The following is a 20,536-nucleotide window of genomic DNA, read 5'->3' on the forward strand; positions in this document are numbered from 1 at the left end:
ACTAGGTGGGCTGTCCGACGGGACCAAATCATTTTTGGTAAGAAGGGCCCTTCGGGGATGGCAGCGCATTCAAGGCTCTAAGCCGGACACTCAGCGGCCCATTGATGTGACAAAGTTGAGGGCCTTGCTAGTCGTGTTGGATCGTGTTTGTACTTCTCCCTGGGAGGTCGCCTTATTTAAGTCAGCCTTTACCCTTGCCTTTTATGGACCTTTTAGATTGGGTGAACTGGTTGCACGCAACAAAAGGGACACCTCGGGGAGTCTGCAGTTGACAAGTATTCATTGGCCGAAGGGGTCTGGGTGTCTGGTGATTACTGTTCCCCACTCTAAGACGGATCAGGATGGAAAAGGGGACCACATTCTATTCCATAGAGCCCCGGGTAATGCATGTTGTCCTATACGGAACTTGGAGGCCTTCCTAGCACTGCGTGCTCAAGGGGCGACGGGTGCCATTTTGGTGCATGCGGACGGCACGCCACTTACCAGGTACCAATTCTCACAGGTACTCAAGTGTTCCTTTCTGGCAGCGGGTTTGGATGCCTCAGATTTTGGTACTCAAACTTTAGGATAGGGGCAGCCAGAGCGGCTGTCACAATGGGTTTCCCAGGAGCAGCGGTTAAGAGAATTGGAAGGTGGTCATCGGATTGCTACAAGCGATTATGTGAGGCTGCAAATGCTGTGAGCTCATGTCCTTGACACCTCTCTTTCTTTGTACTCTTTGCAGACACCAGCGCAAGTATTTGACTGTTCAAAAAACTCTGGTGCATGCAGGAGTTGCGGGTATGATCACGGTTTGGGTAATCGGACATTCCCATGTCCGACGTGCAGGTGAACTATTTGCAAGGAACTGGTTTCGGCATCTCTTTCTTTGGCCGAGGTGGGCTGCGGCTCACTCAATTAAGGACATTTCTGGATTCAAATCCCCCTTTAGGCTACTCGTCACTGGACATCATTGTGCTGCACCTTGGGGGTAATGATTTGGTTGCACTAGGACGCCGGCAGCTGTTTGAGCTGTAAATATCCGAAATTGGTTGGTTGGCCAAAACATTTCCTCAGGCTGCCCTCGCTTGGTCAAACATGATTCCTCGTTCTTTCTGGAGGGGCGGGATCTCAGTGAAAGCCCTCAATGACTCAGTAAGAAGAACTAATAGCAAATTGGCCAAGTTGTTTCGGTCTCCAAAGTTGGCTGTGATCTCGCATGGCTGCATTAAAGGGGACAGGTTTTTTCTGCAGGACGGAGTTCATCTTTTGCAAATAGGCTATGAAATGTTTTTAGAGAATTTACTCGCCTGGCTCTCCCAGCTTATGTGACCTCTTCATGGGGGGGGGGCACATCATCGGGCAACGATGTGGGCCTGTGGCGGGGTGAGATCATGACTGGGAATATAAATGGGTACCTTCTTATTACAAAATTGGGTGACAAGCTAATTGGACACTCCAAGGGGTGCTGGCTGGGAAGTGTGGACGACACACAGGGGTGCGGGGGTTGCGACCGGTTGCTGGCATCTGGCCCCTAGGGCCAACCACCCACACATGCGCAGAAGGTCTGAAGAGAGCACTGGCCCTTGGGGGGGGTGGAGTCTCAGGGTGGCTGGGCTCCCGAGGTAGGTATCCTAGTGGGCAGCCGGGCCCCCTCCACAGCAAATCAGTCTGGAAGGTATGAGAACACCCTGAGGGAGATCCTACCCCTGGGATTTGTAGCGTAAGGAGGGGTAGGGTTTGGGGTATGGGAAAACAGTCATGATCTCATTCACAGCCATCACCATTGAGTACACAGGAACTAATGGTTTTAGTCAGTGACAGGAATGTTGATTTATTAGCGTACTCTGTTAAGGCTAGGCACCCCTTGAACTCTGTAAATACTTTGTGAACAGGATTGTGGTTACTGCGTATAATTTTTTATTATGATTAACAATATTTTGTCAATAAAATACAGCCGGGTGTTTACAGCCCCTAATCCCAAAATGAAGAGCATCTAAGGTTTTAATTCAAGCTTACGCGGAGGGGGGGTGAATGGTGTTTGGTGGTAGGAGGCCTCGGCGATACCTGGCCATATTGCATAAAGCGGCGTTGCTGCGGTCTAGGTGACACCAAGGGCAGTAGACGCACCAGGTCTCACACCTCTTGTCCCTAGAGGGGTGGTGTACACTCTCCCTCGCTGGCAGCGTGATATGTGGTAGATCCCACTGTCAGTGGGAGAGAGTTAATAGAGAGGATCCAGGTGTGATGCTTGTGGCCAGTTAAGCAGCATAGGAGTCTGGAGCAGTAATGTAGGCACCAAGCCTGCTGTTACCCTAACCGCACGAAGAGGCAGCACAATACGGCCTTGCGAAAGCACATCCTTATAGCACTGGATTGACACAGAAATGGAACTCAAATGTCCCTAAAATTAAATCTGTTTTGAATGTACCCACAAAGCAATGCAATAATTTGCAACATGCGTTAGTAAATGTGCCAGTATTGACAAGGTTTGGCCTGCCGACTGACTATTATTCATGCATGCATAAAGACCCGATTCAAGCGGGAGACTCAGTTTCTGAAGCAAAAAAAAGCTTTATTTTAAGCGTCGCCCTCCTAAAACTGCTTCTGCTTCAATATAAACAATGGGGCAAATACATTCCAGTGATTTTGTTTTACAAAATCTCCCAGTTTGAAAATGTTGGCATGTATTACTTTTTAGATGTTAAATTTGAACAGAAACATGGATACATTTCGTACACTAGCTAATTAGCCTCCGCTGCATCTTCCTAAATATTTTTTTTTTCCAAATAGATTTGATGAACTGAAGACGGGAAGGCACCAGTTTGCTCGGGCCAGCCCTTGTGCTGTCTCTGCTCTGCTTGTCAGTTTGTGCATGTCAAACTTGTACAATAAAGCTTCCTGGGCGAGGACGTGTAAGAAGGAAGAAAAAAAAAACTGAAAGTGCCACGACTCCACAGAGTCGGGCTGAGCAGCAGAGAGGAGGGAGCCGGTTGGGTCACAGTAGGGCTGCGCCTGCAAGCGGCAGAAATCTATCTCTCGAGCCCGGGTGCTGCTCCTTTCTCGCCGCCAACCTAGTCCTCCGCCGTCGGGACCCTCCGCCGCACACACCGCTGCAGGTAAAGGAAGCGTGGCGCCGAGGGGCTGGTTTGTCTGGGTTCGTGTCTGCGCGCATCTCAGCTGCTGTGGGACCCCGGTGCCGGTTTCTCTGCAGGGGATCCCCTTGGATCTTTTTGTGTGGGGAGGGGCCCCAGCTCTGCTTCTCGCTTTGGTGCTTGGGGAAAGGGGTCCGGTAAAGTGCATCATACATAATGTATCCCAGATTTACCAGGTTTCTCTTTAGGAGTGAAACCAACTGATTGCTGGGTTCACTGATCCATTTCCTTGCATGCAGGGTGGGTGCAGTGGGTGCGAGCAAATTCCAAATGCTGACCCCTGAACACATGGGATCGATCTGTTTAGGTACCGTATGGAAGCCCCCACCAGTGTGATTTTTAATTATGAAGGTGGGATAAGAATGTTTTTTTTCTCCTTTCAATCGTCTGACATAATCTACTTGAGGGGAATTAGAAAGGGAGCGCATTCCTGGAAGTCTGAATTGCCTTGCCGTTGTTTGCAGAGCTGTCTCAAGTGAGCTCACAGCCTGTCTTCCAGATGTTACATTTTCAGTGCTTCCTGCTGGGACTGGACAACCCTGCAGGCGTCTGTGGAAAATGCATTTTTCCATATTAAATTGCCAGAGATTGGAAAGCCACTTAACTCTTTAAATAAGTAGTATTTATTTTTAACACCGTGTTAGGAAAGGGAGACTTTGCAGCCACAGGCATATAAAACGTGTTTCCCAGCTATTCACTGGAGGGGTCTTCGCACCACCCTGCTCTCAGTGCCTTAACGCCGCAGCTGGCTTTGATTCCGGGGACGTGGACTTAGGAGTTAACTGTTGCTCCGCTCCGCTCCTGCAGTCCGTGCCGGATGCCGCCGCTCCGCCTGCTCTCCTGCGAGAGAGGAGGGTTAAAAGGCAAGGCTATCGGTGACGTTGCTTAACTGCAGCCCTTTCCGCGTATATCGAAAGTTTCGTTTCCAGCGTGGCTTTCTCTGTGAGGGACACGTTTCAGTACTTCAGGTAAGACCCATGCTGTGTGGCCCAGCTGTCCTTTGTGAATCAGTTTTTTGCGACAGTCAATCAGTTTTTAATTTTTTGATATGCACTTAAGGGCTCAATTGCTTGAGCACTGACACATCGTACGTTTTTGTTTCAGGTGGCTCTCGGGTAATCATCAATTAGGAGGGGAAATATTCTTAGTGGGTGAAAGTGGCAGCTGTTTAGTGTCCACTGTGAAGCAGGTCTGTGGCAGGTCCACAAATGATTGTGCGTTTATCCCAGATTTCTTAAGGCTGCGACCACACTGATAGGCACCCGTATTAAAGGTGAACTTAAGCATTAGTATAGAACAACCATGTGTGTTGGTACCCCCAGCCTGTTGTAAGAGTGATCATAATGTACAGTTTCCTTAACATGGACGCGTCGTAGAACTGGTTCGGCAGGTAGGAAGGGCTTTAAGTTCACCGGGTCCGTCCGGGTCTGAGACCCACTGGTAATTAAATCGTACATTGAAATGGGTTACTATCCTGCTGCCTATAGTTATGTCCCCAACTCTACTAGTAAGAGCACTAAACTAACTTTTGAACAATCCAACTTTAAATATGTTAATGGTAATCCATGTCAGTGACTGAGTAATTTATATTCACACGTTTTTCTTGCATGCCCTAAGAGTGCTATGTTGTGCTTTTCAATTTGCTGGTATAGCACATTGTTCTTGTGTAGTGCGTGCTCACAAGTGAGTCATCGCCAGGGGTCGAGTGCTGGAGTTGAGGCTGAAGGCAGTGCGAGTTTCTCACATTGCCTACCGGGGCCCAAAAAGGTGCTCGGAACACATGGTCGTCCCATCCTTGGCCTCTGCAGAGCACAGGACAATGGTCTCGTATTCCAGTTACACTTGTGATTATGTGCAAATGTGCATGAAGGAGGTGCACAGTTGTCTAGATAGTGACAAGATGTCTAATGTGGAGTGACAATTACGTGAGTGATTGAGACTTTTTTTGAAGACCACCACCCCTTCCACAGGCCTCAGTAATTTTTAATTCACAGTTTTTAAATTTAAGAATTTAAACATTTTCAATATTATTTACAACAAAATCATTGTGTTTACTGATTTAACTTAAACAGCTAACAACTATTGACAAAGCTAATAGTGCTGGCTGGTTTTGGGTGTGTGCCAGTTGTGTTTTATTTCTGGATGTAGTAATAGAAAACTCAGAGAGGAACCAACACACCAGTTGAGTGGCACACTATGGGAATTGCAGAAATTGTGTTTAATCCACTACCTTAATTACATAGGTCACCCCCCACACACTTTGAGACCCCCCACTATTTTCATCCCAGTTAAAGCCCTGCATAGAAGTTATGTGACATAGGTTATTTGAAGAATTAAGCACAACATTGCTCTCAGAAGTATTCTTTAGCACTAGCCAGTTTTTCTAAAGTAAATGAAGGGTTCTTTGGAAAAATTGAGCCTAAATTATTTTTTCCAACTGGCCACTTTAGTGTGGTGTTTAGTAAGTCGAGTGACCCACCTCATTCACGATATTGTCTCGGGTCCTGAATTTTTCACCTCAAAACCATTTTTTCCAGATGTGATTAGTTAAATTAGCTCAGTGAAAGTAAAAACAGACTATAATACCCAAAATGCATTAAGCTATCATACACAAGTCCAGGAGTAGAATCGGCATCAGTGATGGCTTGGAGGACGGTGGTCACCCTACGGCTGTGGTATTTGTGTGCTGCTGAATACATGTGTTGTTAATTATTATCAGGCGCATATTGACAAATGCGCATGAACTCAGAGTACTGTTTGAATTGTGGAGACATAAGAAAGTCACCCTGGAAGCTCGAGGTCCAGGTAGCCTCCTCCTTTTTTATGTTTTTTTTTCTTTATTTATGCTGTTTGGTTTGTGTTGTTGAAAAAACGTTGGACTCAGTGAAGCTCCATTTTAAAACCGCAGTGTGAATGCATTTAGAATTTTAGGACGTGGAACCAGTGTAATCCTTCGCTGTGTAGAAGTGAATGCTCTTTTTCTAGGTAAAGGGGTGTGAAGGCAGGCTGAAATTATTCTACACACTAGCTTACTTATCCTCTTTTTTTTTAGCAGCCTTTCAGTACATTTACTTTACAAGCTACCATTCTCAGTTGGATTTAAGCCCATTACCCCCGGAGAAATGCTCAACTATTTCTCATAAACCTTGATTAGCTGCTGTGTGTCACAAGCAGTAGTGCTTCTTTCTCTGGGTGTAGGCCTTGGGGTTCACCTAAAATATTGCCGCCTTCTAAATATATAAATACTTTAGGGATGATGTACAGTAATTGATCGCAATTTACTGTTTACAGGTGAGCATAAACCTATATCCATGCGTTGGTTAACGAAAAATTCTAAGAGCCACCCTTGCATTATTCTGTGGACAGGCAGTGGTAGTTTGTTAGCTGATTTTATTGTAGTAAGTTGTGTCTACACAGTAGCAGCGCAAAGTTAATGCTGCTTTTTCAGCATAATTAAACCATTAAATATCGTTTCTTACAATGTAAGTGACAAGCCCCTCTTCTTATGACAGAACCAGGCGGCAGTTTCCCATTAACCGTTGTTTGGTATTTTTCCTCATTATATGGATATGTTTCCCAGGATAAGAGTTTTAATGCGCTGAGCTTTGTGCATAGAAGTGTTTTCAAACCCCGGAATGTCAGCCGTGGGTACTCTCTACACTAACAAACCCTCTTCCTTCCCATCTCGCAAGCATACAGTAGTATTGCTTCACATTTGTCTCAAAGGAGACACATATTTAGACTTCCCGCAGGATCCTCGTGGAACGTTTGGGGAGTTGTAGGGTAAAAGAATCACAGTATAATAGAGCAAAAATCCCTCATACCATCCAGTTGCTGCTGATCTGCGCTAGTTTGAATGTTGCGATTCTCCATGATTGATGTTAACAGTGTTTTACCATATCCGAAGAACAGATTGAAGGACAAAAGAATTGCTCGTTGGTCTTGGTGCAGACTCTTCTGGAAAAGTGAAGTTTCTCGGCTTTCTAATGCAAACTCTACCACTTTGAGGTTCAGAAAGAACAATGTGGTACCTGAAGTGGAAAAAGCCGCATCACCCCCTCATATAGTTGGGAGATGACAGCTTGAGTGAGATTTTGACCGAGGTAGTTGATCTGTTCTCATTGTAGTTTGTGTGACACTTATGTTATTGAGAGCTGAAGTGCTTTGCCGGAATAACAGTTGTGCATCTTGATGCATTAATTTAGCTCTGTAAGAAGTGCTTCTCAGTCGGCAAACATTATCAATATGCATGAATAAGCCAATTCCTCAATTGCATTATAAGAGTAGTGCATGATTTGGCAAATGCAGGTTGCTTGTACTCTGGGGCTGGGTTTCCATTTTTCGGATATTACATATTTATTTATAAATATTCATTAATGTTTTTTCATAATTTAGGTCAAAACTCGGATGGTCTTAAAAAAAATTATGCCACAAGCTGTAAAATTGGAGTTCTTCGGCGTGATTGGCACGGTAGAGTGGTGGCCTAGTTAATAGATCTTCTCAGGAATGCAAATGTGGGTCATTAGAATTTGAATACAGAAATCTGCTCACGTAATCCTAAAGCGGGGGCCATTTTTAAGCACACTAGAAAATTAGAGTGTGACGTACCTGCTTGCTTGTGGGTTGAGCTGGATGATTATGCCTGGGTCTATTTAAGGTTTAGGCCACTTTGGACATGGCTGGGAACACTAGTTGGTTGTCTAAGTTGGGCATGACCGTGAGCCTCAACAAGTTATTGATCACCCTTGAAAGACTGGGGTGAAGTTCGCCCTTCTAATGGTACATAGGTTTGCTGTCATACAAGACAGTACTTTAAAATGTTAACATTTTTGAGGAGTCCTCAGAGTCGTGAGGACTTGTATCCCTGAAGTGCTTGGAGTCTCCAAACTGAGTATATATGTGTGTGATAGGGAGATGGTGGTAGGGGTGTGCAAATGTTTAATTTCAGGTGAAGTATTTTGCGAGGTTAGTTCAATATGAAAGGCTGCAATTTTTGTCAACTTGTCAAAAAATTGCACAACAATTCTGTGCTATACGTAGGCTTTTGCAGTAATGTTTTAATTTCGAGCCAAGCCTAGCGCTGCAGGATATTTTTGCACAGATCACTGTTTGAAGACTTTACATCCCTCACTCACTAGAACTCGCCCAAGGCTTTGAAACAATAATCTCTTAATTGAAGAACAAAGGCCTCACCTTCATTCAGTCTTTCTCGAAGTCTATCCTTTAAATACTATGCATATCCTGAGTGTTTCCAAACCTGCACTCTTGCACCTTAAGTTATTTTAAATCCATAGCCACTGAATGAGTGCAGTTGTTGTAAGTGTATTAAAAGAATAAAACAACGTAATCCTATGTTGACTTCAATGTGGTTTTCCACTAGAAAACAGAATTTTGTTAATTTTACAAGCAAGTGGTCTTTGTTTTTACGTTCTTTAAATTATTTGAAAACATAATAAAAGGGATTGCCCTTCAACAAATAACTTATTTTAATTTAAGACTGACCAATGGGCTTTTGCAGCGTGGGTTAAACAGGCAATTTCTATTTGGCTCTGATTAACTCAAGATATATGTACAAAATACCGGACTCTTAAATATGAAGCATACATCACCTAGAGGCTCTCCTGTTTGCAATAAAAAGGCTAGTAAATCCAGTGGCTAACTATCAACATCTTTGGCTGTCAATTATTTTACAAAGTCACAGGCTTTATATTACAGAAACAAACAGTTTGAAAATATCCTAACATCAAAATGTAAAATAAAAATGCAAATCCTGACATACTTTGCGTGAAAAGCCATAGCACTGAACCATTGGGTCCATAAACTTTGCCAATTGCATTTGACAGTCCTTTCTCTTTGCTCCTTTTCCAGCAAATGTATCTAGTGGTTTTCCAGTCCCAGGTGATAAGTTGGGATTTTTTTGTTTCTTTTAATAGTGTTGATATTAATGGATTTTGAGCTTTATCTACAATATGTATAGTGATGAAAATCCCATATTGTTTATGCAGGTTTTTCAAGGATTTAATGGACAAGCAATATGTATGTTTTTTTTTCATGGATTTATAGGTTACCATATGTTCCGCGGGCTTTCCACTATGTGGAAAATCTGCACAAGTAAATGTTGTGGAAATGTAAAATTTTGCATTTGTAGGTTTATATACAGTGCCTTTCACCAGAGAGTTACTCTACCTGCACGTTTATGAGAACCCACAACTTTACAGGTTTTAGGTGTTAACTGGATTTTTTATGACTACCCTTTGAAGTGCACTTTCCCAGCTCTAATAATCAATTTATGATGGTAAAAAATATTCCATGCTGGTAAATGTTCTAATGTTGAAGTGCTGCGATTATAATATTCGGGTTACCTGCTTTACTCTATCAGAAACTGTGATTCGTGGATATTTACTGACTTTCACATAAAGGCCTTTTTATTATTAGCTTTAACTTAAACATTTACAAATCAGCTCGTCTGTACTAGTCCCATTATCCTGCTAATCAGTATAAGAGATCATCACAAACGAATATTTTAAACAAGAACTTGGAGATAATAGTTTGCATAATTTTTGAGATGCCTTCTGGGATGAACTACTTGAGTGATGGTAGGTGGACAATGCCGGTGAAAATATATCTTCGCACTCAAAGCCATGTCGAATGCTACTCTTACCCCTAGCACACTGAGCTCATCACCTTAACAGGTAAAGTTCTCGGTACACCAATGGCTTTTCAACCATATGATCTTGCTTTCTTACCATCGTCCATGATTTGTTCTTACCTACAGGTGTTGAAGTCAGAAGTACAAGTACTGCAGATGTTTCATGCCTAAGTCCATCTATCCCTCCATTGCATAGTAACCTAGTACGTTTTCTAGATCTGCAACCCACACAGTTTTACTTTTTTGAAATATATTTTAACCCCAGTTGCAAATCGGTGACATTTAATGCTTTGTCACAGCCTTTAATTCCAATTCTCGGCTACTTATCGGTGATTGCACAAACTTTAGAAACTGCTGTCAGACTTGTGTAATCACGTTGAAGTAGCATCTCAGCACATGGTATATTTGTGCCAACAAATATTTTGCATAAAGGTGATGTGGCAATTTTAGCCGAATGGGGGTGTCTGTAAGCAGTGGACCTTCGCTTCCTGGCAAAAAATGCAAAACAAATCAAAGTTCGCCAGCATGGCCTTGCTTACTCTCTCTCTCCTCCTGTTCCTCTTCAGTGGTGTAGTTGAAGGAAGTAGCCATTCTCTAATCTTTGCATGTCTTGTCAATGAAACGTCCTCGAGGTGGGCTGTGATTCCCTGGACAGTTTACTATGCCTGTGAGGTTGGTGGGATTGGAGCTTGCCAGACGCCTAGGAGGTCACAGATCCTTGCAGGACCGACATAGCTCATTCTCTTCGAGGGATGCAGAGCCATTTGCTCTGCTAATGATTTTTTTTCTTCTCCTGCCCGTTTTTAGGTAAGAGAGAAAAGATAAATTATAGTTCTCAGAAAAGTGGTTGATCTGAGTTTATTATTTGTTCTAAGGTGGACTGGTTTAATTTTTTCATATGCACGCCTCTGAACTAATAGAATTAATCTACGCATTAATTCTGAGCGTGTTGGAGTGAATAAGTGAACCTTCTGTAAACCACATTGTAACTATTTCAAAGACTCTGATTTATATGCAATATGGGAAGTTGCTGTGCCCTCCCTCCCCCCCCCCCCCCCCCAAATCAAGTAGCACACGTGGCTGATCTTATGGGGTCATAACACAACGTTACAATCCATTTACATCCAGGATTGTCACTTGTTTACGTTGCATGTATTCTTGTTATGTTGACTTGATAACTAAATAGTTTTTAGAGTTGTGCTGCTTGTAAAGATTACCTCTTCACTTTTCTATGGGTATTAAAAATACATATGTTACCCCTAACTCCACCTTACTATGGATATTCATATATACTCTTTGTTGGGTGTATTTACTGGCAAAGCAATGGCTAGGAATGGTAACCGTGGCAGCGAAGTTCTGTTGATGGCTCGTTTCTGGTGGTATACTCATAGGACGTGGCAACTACAGTGTGTGTGTATGTATGTGTGTGTGTGTATGTGGGTATATATATATATATATATATATATATATATATATATATATATCCACAACAGCTTCAACACCACAGCCGCCACTAACCCCAACACACCTAGCCACTCCAACCTCCTGCTCTCCTGGGCCCAGATCAACGACAAGGACACCATCAAGACCATGAGCACCATCCACTCTGGATCTCCCTCTGACCCCTGCCCTCACCACATATTCAACAGAGCAAACCCCATCATCGCCCCCCAACTCCGCATGACCATCGACAGCTCCTTCAGAACCGCCACCTTCCCGGAGAGCTGGAAGCACGCCGAAGTCAACGCCCTGCTAAAGAAACCCAAAGTGGACCCCGCAGATCTCAAGAACTAGCGACCCATCTCCCTCCTCCCCTTCCCGGCGAAGGTCATAGAGAAGATAGTCAACGGCCAACTGACTCGCTTCCTGGAGGACAACAATACGCTGGACGCCTCCCAATCCGGATTCCGGAAAAACCACAGCACTGAGACCGCCCTCATCGCCGCAACCGACGACATCAGGACCATGCTCGACAAAGGCGATACTGCAGCCCTTATCCTCCTGGCCGCCTTCAACACCGTCTGTCACCACACCCTCTGTACATGCCTCCACAACACAGGAATCCGCCACACAGCCCTGGACTGGAACACATCTTTCCTCTCCGGCAGACCCCACAGAGTCCGCCTTCCTCTCTGAAGCAACCAAGACCATCTGCGGCGTTCCCCAGGGATCCTCGCTCGGCCCAATCCTTTTTAACATCTGCATAGCACCGCCGCCAACATCATCTCCTACACAGACGACACCCAGCTGATCCTCTCACTCGCCAAGGACCCCGCCACCGCCAAAACCAACCTCCACGACGGAATAAAGTCCATCGCCAACTGGATGGAGAGGAGCAGCCTAAAACTGAACTCAGACAAGATGGAGATCCTCATCCTCGGCTCCAACGCTCCGCGTGGGGCGACTCCTGGTGGCCAGCTGCCCTTGGAACCGCACCAGTGCCCACCAACCATGCATGCGACTTAGGTTTCATCCTAGACTCAGCGCTCACCATGACCCAGCAAGTCAACGCCGTCTCATCCTCCTGCTTTAACACCCTCCGCATGATTTTCAGATGGATCCCCACCGAAACAAGAAGGACGATCACACACGCCCTCGTCGGCAGCAGACTGGACTACGGCAACGCACTCTACATGGGAACCACGCCCACGCTCCAGAAAAACGGCAGCGTATACAGAAGGCCTCTGCGTGCCTCATCCTCGACATCCCACACCGCAACAACATCTCAGCCCACCTAAGAGACCTACACTGGCTCCCCCCAACAAGAGGATCACCTTTAAACTCCTCATCCACATTCACAAAGCACTCCAACAACGCTGGCCCTGCCTACCTCAATGAGCGACTCACCTGCCACACTCCCAACCGACAACTCCGCTCCGCCAACCTCGCTCTCGCCACCGACGCTCGCATCCACCGAACTACAGCCGGCGGTTTTTGGTGCCCTTCAAGAGGAACATTAATTTTTAATTTATCTATTGATTGTTCCTATGAGATTAGAAGAGAGTTTGGACCACCAGTATGTTGAAAACTCTTTAGCCAATACGGGAGACCGAAATGGATGCACGCGCTCATCTGCAGTTATTGACCAACGAATGCAGCTCTGTGGCAGGGTCTGACGAAGGAGTTTGCTACTCAGCAGAATCAGCAGTGATTAGGCTGATTGCAGTAGGATCACTAATTGCATGCTCAATTGTCTGGTATTATACAAAGGACTTTTTGTGCATTTTGTAGTTTTTTTTTAAGCCTACAACAATGCAAATTGTTTTTTTTTTAAAAAGCTGCAAGTTACTGCCTTCGTGCTGCATACGAGCAAACTAGTTTGTACAACGTAGTTTTCTTTGCTAAGGGAGAAGAGACCGATCAATGGCTCAATAAAAAATTTGAAAGTTATTGCACACTGTAGTTTGGCAAGGGTGTTTAAAAAAAAAATATATATATATTTTGTATTATTTTAAATCTCAGAGAACTCAGGACCTCAACATATGGTTAACGTTGATAAAGCTAGTAATGCGGTAGGCATTCTTTCTGATGGAACAAGGCAAACGTTCTGCAAGACGCATATGTAACCCTACAACAAAACAAATTACTATCTGCAAAACAGCTAAAATGCAGATAGAATCAGTGTTCGTGGAAAGAGATGGTCTATAGGCAGCTTCAATAAGGAACTAACCAACACTTTGCAAGGCACTCACTGACTCATGCAGTTCTCCTCTAAATGCAATAAAGTCTATTCAAACAAAAGCATTCAGTTACTGAAAAGGTAAACATGACGTTCAAATCCTTACCTTGTGGAAGGACCTGCAAACCATGCAACAGGAACTGCACAGTGTAGAAATCAAGTGTCATGATCGTGAATCCCTCCCGAGAGAACGCAATAGGGAAGGGGAAGAATATAACATCCCCAGACACAGATTTGCCATAGTATAGGGAAATATTTTGTGGAATTGCAAAATACTCTAGGGATCAAGCCAACAATGTGTGTAATTTTAAGGGTGAATGAAAATCTGTGAGGTAAAATCTGTTAGAAGCATTAAGGACATGCATGAGCTTTTTTCATAAAATGCCCCGAATTTTCCACCGTTGAAGTCTGGGCTGCAACTAAGCTCGAGTAAAATTGGCAGAGTGTAAATTATGTGACCGACGACCCCTATGGCTGAAAAGCTTTCTTTCGTAGTGCTTGTATACATTATTTAAATAAAGGTGCAGACAACTGGTTTAAGGAAACAAAAACGCAGGGAATCTTCATTTACTGAAAAGCATAAAAATTGCCCCCAGTGGTAAAACAAAAATGCACAGACACTGAAAAGCAAGTACTAAAGATTGAGGAAAGGATTTGTGTATTATAAAAGCATTTAGGAAAACGTGTACATAAACATGGCATAAATAACTATTTCAACATATTGCATATAACAAGAGCGCATACTTCAACATAATATAGAAGTTCTGTTGGAATTTGCCCACCAAGGGACTACTCCTTTGAGTAAACAGCGACCACTTCCACTGACGACTACCTAGTATTCAGCAGAAATGAAAATGGCACACTTTAAGACTGAGCAAGTTTGTACAGTTCAGGAAGTGTACTTTTTTATGGTGAGAGTTGTAGTGTGCTTTTTATACGCAAACACTTGGAAGCATTTTCAAACAAACATTTATAAAGCCAATAGATCTGGCCTTGTCTGCCAGCCTTTTGGCAATTCTAGTTTTGTTTTCTCATGGGTTTTGCAAAACTTTACTGTTTGGGAAGCTAGCAGGCATTTGTGAATCTTAAAAATAACATTCACTAAAGGCTAAAACGCTTTTAAGCCTAAAAAAAAAAAGCACATATTACTAGTACTACCTGGCACTGAAGGGAACTACTTAGTGTGTGGATGTGCTCCTTGCTTAAGGGCAGCATGGCCTAATTCATAATTAAGTTAGCTAGTGGCTGGGCTGCGCTTATCCACTGCCCCTCGATGCATGCTTGAGTGGGTTGGAGAAAAATGTGAATGACCAGCTACAGACAAATTGATGAAGTGTGGCTGAAAACGATTATAGGTAACTGTCATACACACAATTTTAGTAAAATCAAAAGGTCTTGGCTAATGTAGACCTAAAAAAGCCAATGCTTTTGCTATCCTCTTGCCTTTGAGGGACGGAGGGTGGATGGATGTATACAAGTGCTGCAAAATAAAAACAATAAAGACTTTGCTTTTCCTGGACAACGTTTATTAAAAAAACAGAAAGGTAAGGTTGAGTCCAAAATAAATGTGTTCTGTAGAAATGCCTGCTTATTTATTCAGATGTATAATATTGAAGCTTTCAGTTTGTGTATTTCATGCATAGGAAAAACACAGGGTAACTTAATGCAGAACAGTTTAAAATGGGTAAATCCTGTTATGCTGAGAAATATCTGTAATCAGATAAACAAAGGACACTCCAAAAGTAATTTACGACAGCATTGCCAGGAACTTAAAGCATGAAATGTGGCTTGTGCTTACAACTGGTATAAAGTATCCTTTTTTCACCTCAAGCTGTAAACCCGGGGGCAGACCCGGGGGCAAGTAAAAACAAAGGCACTGAAGGGAACTCCCTTGAGTGTGGATGTGCTCAATGGGAGAGAGTGAAGTGCAGTCACTCGGAGTAAAGTTAACCAGTGGCTGAAGTAGGCTGACCCCTTGGCTATGCTGTACAGGGCGGAAGCAAAATATGAATGACACAAGGAGAAGAGAGGTGGCTGAAAGTGCCTTTAAGTAAGTATATTATACATATATATTTAGAAAAATCAAAAGGTCTTTGCTAACACCAGACCTAAAAGGTATTAGTATAGCCAAAGATAAATGTTAAAGTAACAAAAACATAGCAATAATGTAAAGCTGAATACACACATTGTGATTATTTAATCTCTATTAAACTACTAAGAGGGAAATACTTGAACATTAAATACACATTGAATACAGAAAGATCAAAGACTTCTCTGTTGCATAACCTACAAGGGGCCACCTTATTTAAAAAAAAAAAAAAAAATGTAAAATGGGTGGGGAAAAACACGCAAAAAATGATGTTGATGCATTCAGAAATGATAGTAAGCATTTAAATTATTCATAAATAAAATCGCCTAACATGGTTTTGTATTTACCTACATTGTTTTAGATGTCTAAGGATATGCTGATTTACTTAAATTTTAGACCAGTTCCCCTTTAGTGAAGATCTGTATCAATTTGTAGAGTCCAAAACACACGCTTTTGTCCCCAAAGGCTGCATGGGTAAAACATGTATTTTCCTTCATAGCTTGGAATCTGCCGGAAATCGTCAGGGTTTAGTAATCTCAGCAAAAGTGTATTTTTTTATGTGCCATGGCCAGCAGATAGTAGCCAAAGTATTTGTGAAACCTTAGTCCTGTAATGCTGTGAGTGGAATACAATTTAAAAACAAGTGTTTGAAAGTACCACTCTAATTTTTATAGCCCCGACATACATCGCTTTCAAAGATATCCTAGCATGTGTATAAGAACTGGAGCCCACAACTTATGAAACACCCAACCTCTCCTAAGATAATTTCAAGATCAGGTCTAAAGAATAATAATTGCAGTTCATTTACAGTCATAAACTATTGGGTCTATGGTTAATCCATGCTGATTTACTCCACCCATGCCTCCTTGTCTTGTCAATGTATCTTCCATGCTGTTCTTCATTCACCTATAACATTGGATGCAGGAAAGTAAACGAGTTAACACTAACCACCCTGGATAAAGAAGTTGAAATGTTCCTTTCATCATTTACAAGTCATTTTACAATATCCTGTAAAACGAAGTAGCCAACGTGTTAATTCCCCAACAGATTAAATTAAGACTTCACTTCAAAGAAGACAAGAGGTTTACCTTGTAAAATTAGCTTCATCTAGTGAATGCCAGCCACCATGCATGGTTTCCATTAAAAATGTTTTTAGGGGATGCCTTATGTTGGCATTAACCCACAGTGAACTCTTTTAGAGAAATCGTACCAAGTTTTAAGCAACAATATTGATGTTGGAAGCAAATGTCATTTCATGTTCAGTCCCTAAACCAAATCAGTTTCTTTGTGAAATGAGCCGCACTCAATCCGTGATGCATATACATATGGCTTGACTACTTGTGCTAGAACTCATCCGTAACAAAGTGTAATGGAGCTTTTAAAGGCCTCTTTCATTCAATAGATCAGCAAATTCAAAACCACTAAGCTGTATATGTAATTTAATTGTGCCAAGATAGGAAGCCTTCTTGCCTATATCCCACACGAAAATGTCCAAATATTGTATACTCTGCCGTCATATCTCTTTAGACACTTGTTGCCAAGTTGGAAAATATGTATACCAACCTGGGTAACATTCTCCTTATATTTACATTTATTTTTTCCAACAATCAAAAAATTCAGAAGCGCAATCACATTCAACCACGATTGATGCTAGAATCTCTTTGAAATTTAGTTTTTTGTGGTGGCCATTATAATCTTAATTTCTTTGTTTACTTGCATAGTTTAAGGCAGATTTGTGATGCAGGAGAAGCATATAAAACTCAAAATGAAATACCTTTCTTCACATTTGCTACATACAGTGATAGGTCTTCATTAATTATCAGGGCAGGACGTAGAGGGCTTCTGCAGTATTAGCGTGTTGCAAAACTGTCAATGGGACATTTTTTTTCATCCAGCAAATTGTAGTCTCTGAAGAGTAGATTCTTTTTGGTATGCTTCTTTGGAAAGCTCTTCAGATTTATAAACTATTGTTTGGGAATGGCACTAGTGCTGGGATCTGCCTGTGCCCTTCACTGCCACTTCATTTTCTAAACTTGCCGTCAATCTGTTGCCACAATTTGAACATGCACCAAACCTAAATAATCCCTTTTGTAAACGACTGACCTTCAGTGTGGTCAGCACATTTGATTTTGTAATAAGTAGTCTTCTTTTAATGTGGCCCAACTTGGTGGTAGTTGAACCAGCTGACAGAATTTACACTTTTTTACACCACAGTGAAATCAAAGAGGAGCAAGAGATCAAATGAACCAGCTCCTTTTCCTTCTTGGTGTAGTCCTCTGTAATTGACAGTTGCAAAAATATGGTCTTGTTGCTTGGGTAAGCAGATTTTTAGATTATTAGTAAGTCTTTTGGCTGCCTCTGTTGCCTAATGTTATTCTGTTTGAACTTGAAATTGATGCATCAATGTTTGATAATATTCTTCACAGCTTGATCTTTTTATGATACCCATCCCAACACCCCTGCTCTTTAGGCTGAACTGATTAGTGTTCTTGACAGAAATTTGAGGCAAGGTGGTATTTTTCAGCCTTCCATGGTTCTGTGACAGAGAACACACACTTTCACCTTAGAGATTTTGTTAATATCTTTTAGCCTCTTTCCACTGAAAGTAGTAGCTCTATTGAGAAAGTCTCTTGTGGAAACGTCTCATTATTGGGTTTGTTAGCAGTAAATTTGAAATCCAGGAAATCAATTGTGTAATAGGGTTTTGAGTTTAGACTCTGTGTAACAATGAGGGTATTCAAACAATTGTCACCATTGCAAAGGAAAAGTAAATAGAGCTGAAATAATGATAGGCTAGCAAGTGGTGCAGATATCTGTAGACAAGGATTAATCTTTTGGTAAATGCTCAACAAGTAGAAGTGGCTTTATGAGAAAATTATTCTTGGCATATGCCTTTTGTTTTTTTTTATTTTTTATATAGCATTGACATTATCCCATGGGATGTTACTTTGCTTTACAGTGGCTGTAGGGCTATATAGAAAGTTTCATTTACCCACTCTTAAGAGTATCTAAAGCAATTGCATCTAGAGGTGAGCGAAGGTTGAAACATTATTACCATTTTGAGTGTGGGAAGAGGAATGACTCATGAATTGGAAAGTGGATCTTTACGTATGGTTTATGCTATACTGTTTTTATAATGAGTAGTAGTTGTAAACAAATATATTTAACGGTACTCTAATCCGTAGCTGTTAAAATTGTGCCTACTGAGTTTTCTTCAGTAATATGAGTTGAATTTATGAGGCAATACACAATGTGTCCTCAACGTGTGCATGCACCTTACCTTTTTAGGCATTAAGGCCTACTTGGGCCTGATTTATTGATATTTAAAAGGCATGTTTAGGCCAGTCAACGGGGTCTATTTTTAAAGCTCAATTTTCAAGTGTAAACCTGTGCTTGAAGGTTATTGTTGGCAGGCATGCTGTCATGTTTGGACTGTCACTTTAGTGGTGGCGCAGATATGCAACTGTCCACTAATAGCATTTAATATACAGGCCCTGGGTACATTTTTACCATAAAGTAGGGATGAATAGGTAAGTTGCATAGGCCAATTAGGAGCATAGCCAATTTCAACTTGCTTTATGGGTCCAAGCACGTGCACGTCGGCTGATCAGCAGAGTGCCAGTGCGCAAAGTCAAAAACAGCAACATCAGATCAAAAGAATAGAGGTGGATCAAGCAAAAGGCATTTTTTTCTACATTCATGCCTTCCAATAAAAAGAAAACCACTTGTAGAATAGTAGTCCTGGAACTTGAGTTGGGGAGAACTTGTCTATGCCAAAGAAATGCTCAAGATGAGACTGCTAGCATTGTTTGTTCAGAAATGCAATTAAAAGTCGTTTGTTAGGTCAAATACTGCAAAGTTTCTTACTTGGCCACTCTGCAGGATGTCTATTTTTCTTTCCATTTATTTTAATTAGTGACCAAAATGTAACCTTAAAGTAGCTTTTTTATTATTATTATTATTTTTACTCCTGTGCTACTGGTTCACATAATCATAAATGCAATTCACAGAGGCACAGGCGTAGATCTACATCTAACTTGTATCTTACCAGAGTTCTCTGAGCAGGAGTTGCACTATGTAACTGTAGTCCTGTGTTTCAGAGGTGCATATGGGATTGGCAAAGGTGAGGGGAGGAGGAGGGAGAAAATGAAGGAGAATGATAGGGGAGGGACATGGAAATACAAAAACAAAACTACATAAAGTTTTTCCAGATGTTCTTCACTAGTTTCAACCGGGTGTACTCCAATAGTACTACAGCACAATCCGGCTGAGATATATTTCAGCCAAACCTTTAGGGACGTTTCACACCCCATATTGTCATTCAAAGCTATTGCAAAGAAAATCCCATACTAGTCAGTAGAGCCAGGGAATAACACTACCAGCACAAAGCCCATCACCAAAAATAAATATAATACAAAAAATGGTCATATAACTTTAGACCTTAGAGACTCCTATACAAATCACGTAATACAAATGTTAAACAATATTTAAAAATAAAACCAAAACCCCTTAAAATTAACATGGAAAGGTAAAATAACTAGAGACATTGCATACATCCATATACATCACATTATACAAATAAAATAGTAAAATAAACATAAAAATAATTGTATGTTAACGTGGTTATATAACCATACACACCTATTCAAATGACACTATATAAAACATGAACATACGTTGAAAATTGCAAATAAGTAGATTGCTACGTAAAGAACATCCCTTCTCACATTAAACACTATGTACACTCGGACATAACATACTGTGTGAACTCGGACATAACACAGTGTGTGACAGACACACAACACAACTGTTTGCCTGATGTCCACAATACATCACAGTACAAGGGGAGGAGAGTAGAGCCCTTCACGTGGTCTCTGTTTATGTGCTCCTGGTAGCAAAGATTATTATATATTATTTGCTCTGGAAATCTGTTTCTCTATTCTTTGTAATGTGTAGTTCTACACAGTGTATGGAGAGATTTCCAC

General features: G+C 41.9%; 1 protein-coding gene across 5 annotated transcripts in view; it reads left to right on the top strand.

The window, feature by feature from the left end:
- Positions 1-2,918: 2,918 nt before the first annotated feature.
- Positions 2,919-20,536, top strand: part of RRBP1 (ribosome binding protein 1) — a 287,797-nt gene continuing 270,179 nt past the window's right edge. For 3 of the 5 annotated variants that reach the window (XM_069234754.1, XM_069234756.1, XM_069234753.1), the window contains exon 1: positions 2,919-3,098. The gene's annotated coding sequence lies outside the window, so the exon portion shown is untranslated. Of the gene's footprint in view, positions 3,099-3,993; positions 4,103-20,536 lie in introns of those variants that run through there. The other 2 variants (XM_069234752.1, XM_069234755.1) reach the window with 2 other exon arrangements.

This window comes from Pleurodeles waltl, chromosome 5 (assembly GCF_031143425.1).
Source record: "Pleurodeles waltl isolate 20211129_DDA chromosome 5, aPleWal1.hap1.20221129, whole genome shotgun sequence".
Classification (NCBI taxonomy): domain Eukaryota; kingdom Metazoa; phylum Chordata; class Amphibia; order Caudata; family Salamandridae; genus Pleurodeles; species Pleurodeles waltl.